The following is a 12,413-nucleotide window of genomic DNA, read 5'->3' on the forward strand; positions in this document are numbered from 1 at the left end:
GTCTATGCACATCCTCCTGCCTGTACATTTTAAACCATTCCTGGATTACTCACAGTGCCTCGTGTGCTTGTACTGAACATGTTATTTAAATGGTCACTGTACTATGTATCTCTAGTAAATAAAGAGAAGACTGGAGGTCTTAACATGTTCAATACCAATATGAATTTTTTAAAAAAAAATGCTTTCAATCTGAGCCAGGCAGTGTTAATGCACACCTTTGATGCCAGCACTCAGAAAGCAGAGGCAGGTGGATCTGTGTCAGTTTGAGACCAGCCTGGTCTACAGAGCAAATTCCAGGGCAGCCAGGACTACACAGAAATCTTGTCTTGAAAACCTAAAGTAATAACAACAACAGTAATAATGATAATAAATTATATAGGTATATTCAATCTGCAGTTGGTTGATTCTTGAGAAGGTATAGTATATTACTGAAGCAATTAGGTGCTAAGAATTTTGAAAGTATAGTGTTTTATTCACTACAATAACTACTCAAAGTATGATAAATTGATATTATGATGACTCAAGTTAGTACAACCCAAGCTCATAAATAACAATTTTTTTTGGCTAAAACTTATGAATTGAACTAGATGCTAAGGGATACTGGAACACCTATGATGTTTGTGGACTCTCTGGGATACTGCTGTGGTTTAAATGTGAGGCATCCTATATATTTGTATATTTGAACTTGGTCCCCACTCGGTGCTGTTGGGAATGCTGTCGGAGTGTTATGGGGCAGAGCCCTTCTAGAGGAAGTAGGCTACTGGGGGCGGGGGGCGCTATACTCAGGCTCTACATCCTGTTCTCTTTCTGCTTCCTGACTGTAGATGCAGTGAGACCGTCCAGCTTCCTGCTCCTGCTGCCACTCCTTCCTCACTTACTGCCATGTCTTCCTGGCCAAGCTGGGATTATCCTCTTGAACCCTTCCTCTCTTCACCTGCTTCTCGTCAGGCATTTTGCCACAGCAACAATACAAGTTATAGACACAGGTGTGTTCAGTCATTCTTCCTAGCTTTGAAAAAGTCTTCAGTAGGAGGTCAGGAAACTCTACTGAACAACAAACATATTTTGTGTGTGTGTGTGTGTGTGTGTGTGTGTGTGTGAGAGAGAGAGAGAGAGAGAGAGAGAGAGAGAGAGAGAGATAGAGAAAGAGAGAGAGAGAATGTGGTATGGCATGCAATATGGATGCTGGGATGGTGAAATTGCCATCACAACATCCAAAAAGCATTTTTAAGGAGATTTTATTTTTATTTATATGTGTATATGTTTATGTACACAGGTCCCACAAGAGATAAGAAGAAGGCATCATAAGCCCTGGAGCTGCAGTTATAGGCAGTTGTGAACCACCCAGTGTGGGTGCTAGGAACCCAACACCAATCTTCCACAAGAGCAGCACTCAGTAACCACTGAGCTGCCTCTCCAGACCCTAAATAAAGTTTAATTGGACTGCGTCAATGAACTGTCATTTGGGGACCGTCTGTGGCTTCACTCATGTTCAAAAGGCAACACTAATCAGGTGCAATGGGATGCATGACCTGCAAAGCCCAGATGCTAACTCTCTAACCCTTTGTAAGGAACAGGCTGCCGATCCCTGCCTGAAACCACCTGTCAGATGGTGTTTCTAGCCAGGCTGAGAGCACAGCGAAACAATGAGGAGAACGACAACAGAAGCAACCTCATAGCTTCTCACAAAGCAAAGGAACCATCAGGGCATGCTGAGAAGAGGCAATGTTAAGAGATAACTTTGGACTAGAAGCAATGTCACAGCAAAGCTGTGTGTGGGGGCTGTGTGTGTCATGCGCTTGCACACACTGTATTTTTTCGGGGGAGGGGGGAGACAGGTAGGAAGATTCACTTATGAGGGTCCCAATTCTGAGAATTAATCAACGATATGGCATTCTCATAAAGTATAAACGGCTTCCACTTCCTTTAACCCTCTCTCTTCCCCTCAGTTTCCTACTGGGTCTTGACCCTGCCCAGCACCGGGGTCTCTCTGAAGTCCCACCACTGGGTCCAGCGCCTTTCATCTGGGCTGTTCACTACGGTTATTAGAATGACTTTCTATCACCTGCCTCCACCTAAGGCTGTAAGAGCCTCCACACTCTTTTACCTATAAGAGAAACACCATCTCGTTTACCTATAAGACAGAAAGGGTTTCTCACGCTCCTTAAGGAACACAGTAGGCCTCCGTGTCTGCTTTGATTCGAATGTGCCTATCAAAGGCACATATTATTTGTTTTTTTTTTCTTTTAAAAGATTTGTTTTTAATTACATGGATGTGTGGTAATATGCACATGAGTGCAGGTGCCTGGGGAATCCAAAGTTGTAGGATCCCCAGGAAGAACTGGAGTTATAGGCAGCTGGGAGTCACCATGTGGCTGCTGGGGTCCTCTGCAAAAGCAACACATGTTCTTAAGCACTGAGGCATTTCTCCAGTCCCACCTGTCACAAGTCTTTGTCCCCAGTGGATAACGCTATTGGGAGGGAGCAGAATCTTTAAGAGGTTGGGAGAAGTGGAATAAGAAAGGTCACATGGGGCTTAACCTTGTAGGAATATTGGGATCTGACCCCCTTATCACTCTCTTTGCTTCTTGGCTACCATAGGTGAAAATCTTCCTCTGCCATATGTTCCTGCCATGATGTACCATGGTGCCACAGACAAGAAACAATAGGACCAAGCAACCATAAGACCTCTGAAGCCAAAACAAACCCTATTCCTTATCGTTGATAAAGTCGGGTACTTTGTTACAGTAACAGAAAGCTAATACAGGGTCATGAGCAAACACTAGGCTATCTCCACTCCTTTTTCTTGTATGTACAGAGATTACTGGTCCATTGTACAAGACAGAAAACTGATTCTCAAGTGATACTGTCCAAAGCCATACTAGCAGTGGGGTCTGGAATCCACACATTTTACAACACAGACAAGAACCTCACACTTTTTGTGTGCTCCCTGGTACAAAGTAGGGACTGGGAGAGGGTGAGGAGCATGAATGAATGTATGCACACCATGGCCCATATGGGATGAGTAACATATGCGAGCATAATCTAGAATGTTGCCAGCACCTTCCTTCAAGGAACCTCTGTGAACACCAACTTAATGCCCTCCTGTGGAATTCAGAAAGTCCCTACACCACAAAGCATCTCCCTGCTGCTAAGTGATGCATGTTGAGTTCCTCTAACCTGATCCCTGAGGAAGGAACAGAATAAGAAGGAAGGAGTGGATAGCCGATGAGCCCTCCTCTGCTTCTGGTGCTCACACGGGCCTCCAGGAGCTTGCTGTCTGTGAAGTTCTTGAGTACCACGGGTTAGATGACTACCAGGCAACCAACCATGTTGCCTGGGTCTGATTTCCAAAGCAGAACATGAGATCAGAAATAGATAAAGAAAAGCAAATTGGATGCCTTTCCTGGTGTGCTGATTTTTGAGATTAGGGAAAAACTAAAAACAACCTAGCTCCAAACAGTGTTGGGAGGAGCTATGGAGATCATCGCTATACTTAAGAAATGGGGATCCAAAAAGAAGAAAAGGGGTGCTGGAAAGGTAGCTCAGCAGTTCAAGGTGCTTGCTGACCTTTTAGAGGACCTGAGTTCAGTTCCAAATACACACATCAGGCAGCTCACAACTGTCTGCAGCTCCAGGGGACCTGACACTGTCTTCTGGCCTCTACTGGCACCCACATCCACATGTGTACACTCACACACAAACATGCACAGAAACGAAAGCTAAAGAACTCTTCTTTTAACTGCTCAAGATGGGAAATATGTAAATATGTACAAAGACCCATGTTAGCCAAAAAGACAGGAGTGCCTCAACTAAGTTACAACATGAACTTGTATGGGGGCTTGGAGATGGCTCAATCAATAAAGTGCCTGCTGAATATGAGGAGCTGAGCCAACATTCCCAGCACATGCATAAAAAGACAAGCCTGATGGCCCACCTCAGTAATGCCAGTGCTGGGGATGCAGACACTGAGGGTGCCTGGGAGTTGCTGGGAATCAGTAATCAGCTGGCCAGGTTGAGTGAAAGACCCTGTTTTCTGGTGTGTGTGTGTGTGTGTGTGTGTGTGTGTGTGTGTGTGTGTGTATCAACTTGATACAAGAGTCATCTGGGAAGAAGGAATTTCAATTGGAACAATGGTTCCATAACATTGACCTGTAGGCAAGTCTGGGGGGCGTTTTGTTGATTAATGTTTGATATGTTAGCGCCCAATCCACTGTAAGCAGTCCCAACCCTGGGCAGATAGTCCTGGGAGGTAGAAGAAAGCAAGCTGAATGATCCAGTAAGTGGCACTCCTCCATGGCTTCTGTTTCAGTTCCTGCCTCCAGATGCATGCCATGAGTTCCTGCCCTAACTTCCTTCAATGATGGACTGTGTGATCCATCAGGATGTGCAAGCCAAATAAACCCTTTCCTCCCCATGTTGCTTTTGGTCATTGTGTTTAACACAGCAATAGAAAACAAACTAGGGCACGTCAAAAAATAAGGTGGGAGGCTACTTGAGGAAGACCCCTACCATCATACTCTGGCCACACACACACACACACACACACACACACACACACACACACACACACACGGACATGTACACATACATATACCATACTGATGGGGGATGTCCTTCTGTATATATGTTTCTCTTACTGGTTGATGAATAAAACACTGATTGACCAGTAGCCAGGCAGGAGTATAGGTGAGGCTACCTGTATGGAGAGAGGACTCAGAGAGAAGCTGCCAGAGGAGATGTCATGTAGCTACTAGGAAGTTCTCCAGTAAAATAAAACCATGTAGAAATACATAGATTAGAAGTTGTGGGTTAATAATTAAGAGAGAGCTAGTCAGTAAGAAGTGAAATGTCTCTGTCAATTCTAGAGTTTATATATTGTCCTTCTGAGGTCTTTGATGGAGTTGAAGATAGTTAAGGTTATGGTTTTCCTTAGTTATGATAAAAGATGAATTACATATAAAACTTTAGACTCACAAAGATAGGATAAGTGATAGAATATTTTCTTTAAATTCTGCCAAATGTTTATGGACTAAATATTGTTAGCTATAGTTCTTGCTTGATAGCTGTTTTGTTATATATAATTTTACTATGTTAAAATTAAAACATTTCTTTTATTTAGACAGAAAAGAGGAGATGATGGAGGATGTCCTTCTGTATATATGTTTCTCTTATTGGTTGATAAATAAAACACTGATTGGGCAGTAGTCAGGAAGGAAGTATGTGCTACCAGACAAGGAGAGGAAGGCAGAGAGAAACCACCAGGGACACGCCATGCTGCTGAAGGAGTAATATGCTGGATTACTGGTAAACCACAGCCTTGTGGCAATACATAGCTTAATAGAAATAAGTTAATAATTAAAAGAGAGCTAGCCAGTAAGAAGACTGAGCCATTGGCCAACAGTTTATATTTACTATGTTTTTGTATGTTTATTTGGGGCTAAACAGCTGCAGGACTAGGTGGGACAGAAACTGTGTCTATACCATACATACATACCAAAAACATATATAAGCATATACAAAGGAAAAAACAGATCACTAAGATAGATGGTATACTATGCATATATGAGAGCTGGAGTCTTGCTTTGGGGTTTGTTTGTTTGTTTGTTTGTTTGTTTGTTTGTTTTATTCACTAACTAGTTCATTTGTTCCCAGAATACCCATTTTGGAGCAAGAGCCAAGTGGAACTCAAATGTCACTCTGCTGTACACTTGCTATGTGGGCCTCCACTGTATGAGCTATGAGCTATGGAACAGGGTGTCTGGCTGACCTCAGAGGACCTGAATTCACACAGGTAAAGGCAGCACCTGATGTGGGGCTCTGTGCACAGCAGCTCACTCTCTCTCAGCTAGAGAGGGTGGGTGCCTCTGCACTTGAATCAGAGTAAAGGCCTGGGCCTGACTCTGGCATCACATGTGAAACAGGGGTGGACAAGAGTCTGGAGATGGATTCATCACACTAGTAATGAGACTTCAGACCTTACCCTACCAGGGCTGGGGATGTAGCTCAGCAGTAAAGCGCTTGCCTGGCATGCCTGATCAGGCCCTAAGTTGAATCTCTAGTACCACCAAATAAGAAGGAAACAAAACAGTAAGAACAAAAAATCTGCATCATGGCTCTACCTAGCACTCACCCTATAACTAGCAACAAGCTCTTCATAGCTCCTAGGAGACTTCACATCCAATAGGGGGGTTGGCTTCACATCCACTAAGGGGACTGGCTCTCCTATCAAATATTAGGTAATTGTAACTTATCAGCACCAATCCAGGATGAGGTGATGGGAGCTCGGGGAAGCCTGGAATAGGGGGTGGTGCCTGGGCTTGCATCCTGGCCAGATGGTCTCCACAACTCCTGCTTTTACAATTTTTTCTACTCTCATCCACTTGACCTGGGGTTCCTGGGTCATAGCAAAGCTAGCAATGCGCAGACAAGAGCAGAACTGGCTTAGGCCACAGAGGTCCAGGCTGAAATCACTGTCCAGCTCACCAGCATAGCTAGCATGGAGGCAGAAAGCAAAGGCTGGAGGTCTAATCAAAAGGGCAGCAGGAGGCCATGAGCCCAGCAACAGAGGGTGGAACCAGAATTTAAAGCATGCAGGGTCAGGGGTCAAACCAGCCAGATCAATCAAAGAGTTAAGTCACTTCACAGAAGTCAGCCCTGGAGGAGGAGGAGCGCATGGTCTGGGATTCAAGGGGATAGGTAAGGATAAAAAGAGAGCTAAGACTAAAGTGGCCTGGGTATGAGCCTGGAAGCATTTTACAATGTCACAAATCTCCCCTATGTTATATGCTGCACTATTAAGGACACCCATTTTATAGATGGGAAAATGACAACACAGTGGTTAAGGACCTTGTTTGAAGCCTACAGTGTGCTGAGACCTAGGCTGGGACTCGGGGAGCTGTCACCTTGTTTTCTACACACACACACACACACACACACACACACACACACACACACACACACACACACACGCAGCTGACATAGGAGTGGACAGGGCTCCATTGTGCAGAGACAGTATCTAGCCCAGGGGCAAATGCCTTCTTTGTTTATCTTCCTGGAAATGACAGGCTGTTGGAGGAACTGTTTCAGGAGAAAAGAGCATGTTCGGTAACTGCGAATTTGCCACTTGCTGATACCATCAGCAGCTTTCCAAGGAGACAAGTAGGTAGTCTCCCAGCAGTTGATGCAGCCCCGGGCAGCGGAAATTAATCATCTCTTCTCATGATCTCGCCTCAAAGAAAATGATCACAGAGTCAAGGCCCACAGCCATCCCCACAGTAGTCAGACGCGTGGCCGCATCCCTGCTATAAATCAAAGGCGATGCCCAGCTTTTCATCAGATGCCTGAAGATAATTCCCCTGCCAGGACTGGGAGGGCCATAGCTAAAGGGTTAACATCTCATTTCCTCTTGTCTTTCAAGCCTTAATCCCCATCCTGAGCTGGGTGCATTCCAAGCCCACCTGGAGCAGGTCAAGACCAGCCTCCAGCCCATGACTGGCCCTTCATTTCCCCTGGCAGAAGATTAGATGAGGCACCCATTAATCACTCATTACCTCTGTCTTCCCTGCTGGTCAGGCCGTAGGCAGCCTGCCAAGGGGCCTGGGAGGGTACTTGTGAGCTGTCCAGTGCCACCCTCCTGGGGACAAGACACAGAGGCACAAGCCTGGCTCAGGACTCCATGGACCACACCCAAGTAGAGGGAGGACACTACCTATCTTCTGCCTAAGCTAGCCACATGGCTCCCAGAACACAAGCATCTAGTACTTGGCTGGAAGATTGGGGAAAGAAAACAAACTACAAGTGGCCACTTTCCCCAAGATGACAATCACCAGGGAGAAAACCCTCTGCCCACCTGCTGTTTGTGCCCTTTAAAGGACCCAGGGGAAAACTGGACAGGAAGTGGAAAGAAGACGGGATGCTGGCTGGATGATTACAATAGTACAGCTGTGTGTTCACTGCTTGAGCTGGAGCACAGGGCAGTCATAGTCAGTCCTTCAGACAGAACCTAGACCTGATGGGGGGCTAACAGGAGAAATGTGAAGTGACACTGAGTACCTACTATGTGCCAAGGCTTTGCCTAAGGGCCTTCAAACCCACACCAGACTCACTATTCCATTGTTATATGTGAAGATGGGGGTGGGAGAAGAGAAAACATAAAGAACTGTTAAGTGGGAATCTGTCATGGGCCAGCCACCACTCTAGGAAAGGAGAGTGGCTGTGGCTGGCCTGGCCTGGCCAGCCCTATTTGGAAGATTCCAGTCCATGTCGTACCCCCACCAGCTTGAGGTTTTCAAACCAAGGCATTCTGATCTTTCTTCTTAATGCTTGTTCAGACCATGGGTTGAAAGGGCCAGGCTTAGATGCTTTCAGGGAGGGTGGGCAAGAAAGATGTGCTGTGCTTTCAAAATTTCTTTCAAAGGCCCCTTTAACAATAACAAAAAGTGGCGGGGCGGGGGGCTCTCTTGAACTCACAACTGCCCACTACTCACTCCTTAGGGTCAAAGTTAAGGCCCTCTGCTAAAAATTAATTAAGTAAGTAAAAGCCAGGCATAGTGATACATGTTTAATACCAGTCCTGGGACAGGCAAACACAGGCATGTCCCTGGGACTCAGATTGACATCCTACAGCCTGTGTGGTGCACAAGCATGAATACACACATACATACACACACACACACACACACACACACACACACACACACACGGCTAAGCCAGGACAGCTAAGCCGGGCATGGCAGCTGACACCTACAACCTCAGTATTCCAGTACCTGACACTGGAGGATGACCAGCTCATGGCCAGTCTGAACTACATGTTGAGGTCTTGGAGAGAGAGGGGCGGGAAGGGGGGAGTAACAAGCCATCTGTGATAGACTATATATATATATCACTATAGTCTCATTCCTGTCAAAAGGCAACCTGGGGCTGAGGTTGTCAAAGCTATGTGTGCCTAAGAATCAATTTCTTCCTCCTCCGTGTCTCCTTGATGTTCTGCTTACACGTGCGCATGGGTATTCATATCCATCCACCCCCACCCCTTGTGTTGTCCCTTTACTTCCATTCTTTCTCCCTGGGTGGTCATTTCTCAGCTACTCTCCTCTCAGCCCCTGGAGGGCAGTGATACCGTCTTGCTCTGGTAAGCCCCCGGCACACAGTAATAGTCCCTGGCACACAGCGGATGTTCAGAAGGATTTGCTGGAGGAAAATGAGATGGAAGTGAAGACTGGGGAGCCATTGTGATTTCTTGCAAGGAGATGTGGTGAAGTCAGAATTTCGGGAATATTAATCTGTCAGCATGAAAGAAGATGGATTGCAATGAAGAGAGCCACCCAAGGCTAGTAGTCAGGAAGGGAAATTGTTACTGTAATTTTGGACGGGGTTTAAACTAGGGGCAGGAAAATAATTTGAGATATGAAAGAATGTGGAAGGGGCCTTGTGATGAATGAGCTATGCACGTAGGGATAGGCATAAGGGTGCTGGGGGCACTTGAACACGATACCAACAGCCAATAGGGATAAAAGCGATACCCTGGAGAACAGTGTGGAGGGCAGAGAAGGAAAGAGCCATGCCCAGGCTCTGTGGTAACAGACAAGATTGCTAGACCAAAACTTCAAGCCCAGACCTTCGCTCCCAAACTGTATTCTGTCTTCCTTCCTTTGACATGGCACAGAGGGTGAAAATGAGACCAATGGTGGCCTGCCTTGCACTGGGTATGGAGATCACATGCCCTGTCATCCCCAGAGTGAGGCCAATGCAATCACTTGTGTCAGTAGTGGCTCCTCATGTTCCCATCACCCAAACTCATTCTGTAGGCCGGGCCTTTGGGAATTCCCTGCCCCAGCCCCGCAGAGGTTTATAGGAAAGCCCCAGGACTCTCATCTGCTTCCTCACGTTAATTTTCAGGGTAGGGTTGCATTTGTCAAAGGAATTCAACTATGGTGCCAACAAAAATCTATAGGAATTGACTAGGGCTACATTTAAATCACATTTTATTTTTTATGTTTGGTCCTTTGTACACAGAGACTCAGTTAAGAGTCTCTCAGGTCCAGCAACTGTGTCGCTTCCACCTCTACCAGGTCAGAGACCTCAATGATGTCAAAGATAACACAGTGGCTCTCAAAGGTGTGAGGTCTTAGCTGATGTCTGGGTGTCTCAGATGCAAAGGGAGTTGGACATGATAATTCCTTAGCCTCCTGGGCTTTTTCACTTACTCCAAATTCTAATGGACTTCAGCTTCCCAGATCCAAGGCTTCAATTCACCTACTGCCTGCAAAGGGGTGAGACACTGTCTGGTGAGGGGGTGCACTTTAAATGGCACAAAAAGCTTGGGGACTACTTCAAATCTCACTAGACCCATAATCCCACATGCTAAGTGGGTGCTCAAAATCCTCTTCCCAAGATACAGCTGAAGCTATTTCTAAGAAAAATTAAACTTCATTTGCAGATCTCTTCAAGGTGAGCAAGTTGGTCAAAAGCTAACTCTTGTTATAATAGGGCCACAGTTCTAGGAGCTGCACTTGATGTATCCCCAGGCTGACGGAAACACCAGGTCTGCTTGGGTTAGCAATGACACTGGGTTGCAATGACTAACCTGATCTGGGAGTCAGAGGCTTTCTAGAAACCACAGTGGTGGAGGTCCCAGGCTGGGACCTGGGGGCGCTGACACTCCACCAGCAATCCCAGGCTAAGCAAAGGGAGGCAAGGGTGGGGTGCGGGTACAAGTGCAGGCATTCCCTCTGAGCTGAGCGTATCTCAAGAGCGCCAGTTCCTGCTTCCCCCACCCCTAGGTGGCCCGGCCCTAGAGTTAAGGGTCGGGGATGGAGAGTAAGGGCAGAGCAGGCCTCCAGGAAACCCAGGAAATGGGAAGAGAAAGGGAAAGAGGAGGGGAGAAGGTGAAAAGCAAAGAGAGGAGGAAGAGTAAAGGAGAAGAGGAAGATGAAAGGAAGGGAAAGAGGAATGAAAAGAGGAGGGGAGGGAAAGTTCTTAGAAGAAGGAGAAATAGAAGAGGAAGGGAAAGTGAAGAGTAAGGGGAAGTGGGAAAGAGGAAGGAAAAAGAAGAGAAGAGCAGATACAACGTCCCGGGCTGCAGCGGGCCCCGACATACCCACGCTCTCCAGGCTGCGTGGCCGCCCGGGGCTCCGGATCGCAGAGGGCCGGGCTGTGAGATCTGCTCACCTGGCTGATCCGGAGCGTCCGCCTCCTCAGCCCTGCGTGCTTCCCGAGCGCCGCCGCATGGACGGCCGCCCGCCCCGCACGGGCTCCCGCTGCGCCCCGATGTGTCGGCTGCGCGGGCGGCAAGCGAGTGGCCAGCGCACGGCTCAGGCGCGGAGTCTGCGGGCGGAGAGCGCGGTCCGCGCGCCCTGCCCTCCCGCGCGGCCTCCCGCTGTCACCTCCAGCCGCCCCTGCCGCCCCCTGGCGGCCGCCTAGGGGAGAGCCGGCCCTGGCCCACCCCACCTCCCCAGGGATGAGGGGCCCTATGAATCAGTGATCTTCTGGACTGGACCCTTGGGAACCTCCAGAAGGGACATACACCAGGAGAGGCAGGAGAGGAGAGGACAGTCTGAACAGAGGGTAGAGGACTGGAGGCTGGAGAGTGATGATCATGGAATTTAGAGGGCAACAAGGCTGGCCAGGTTCGTCAATGAGAGAACCAAGAGGAAGGCACTGAGGACCAGAGCCTCAAAGAAGCTGCCTTCATCTTGGTCAGCGGCTTGTGGGAGGTTTAAGGACAGCGTTGAGTATTGAGGAACAACCATGGGGTTAAGGCTGGTTTTCAGTGAAGGCTGGTTTTCCTTTCTGGCTTCCAGAGTTAGAGGGCATCCCTAAGAGAAAAACTCCCTGAGAACAGAACAACTCAGCATGCCTAGTTGACCTAAGGTCCTCAGGCTGGGCCGCAAGCACTTTTGCCTGCTTAGCCATCTTGTTGGTCCCATTACCGGTTTCTTGACTCCAAACACAATGCTAAAATGTTTAAATTCAACAATTGAAGAGGCATCCGGGCACAGGAGTCCCTCTCCCTTGATGTCAATCAGCCTGTTTGTTTATGGCTACCTCAAAAGCCTGCCTGCAGGGGGTGTTTGGGAAGGGCAGGTGTACCTGTGTGCTAAAGTGGGTGGTGGCAGAATGCAGGCGCCCCACCTCAGAGCTAGGCCACTTTAGGGAGTGGGTGTGCTATGCTTTATGGAAGCAGAGAGAGAGAGAGAGAGAGAGAGAGAGAGAGAGAGAGAGAGAGAGAGAGAGAGAGAGAGAGAGAGAGAGAGAGAGAGAGAGAGGTATCCCACCAAGAAAAAAAATTAACAAAGGGAGCTGGGAAATGTAAGAGATGAGGCCAAAGAGGGCGAGCCAATTTTGAGTGCCTGGCACCTGGGTACAGCTGGGGCTGACTGAGTCCAACTAGTTCAAACACACACATTTTG

Source organism: Cricetulus griseus, chromosome 4 (genome assembly GCF_003668045.3).
Source record: "Cricetulus griseus strain 17A/GY chromosome 4, alternate assembly CriGri-PICRH-1.0, whole genome shotgun sequence".
Taxonomy (NCBI): domain Eukaryota; kingdom Metazoa; phylum Chordata; class Mammalia; order Rodentia; family Cricetidae; genus Cricetulus; species Cricetulus griseus.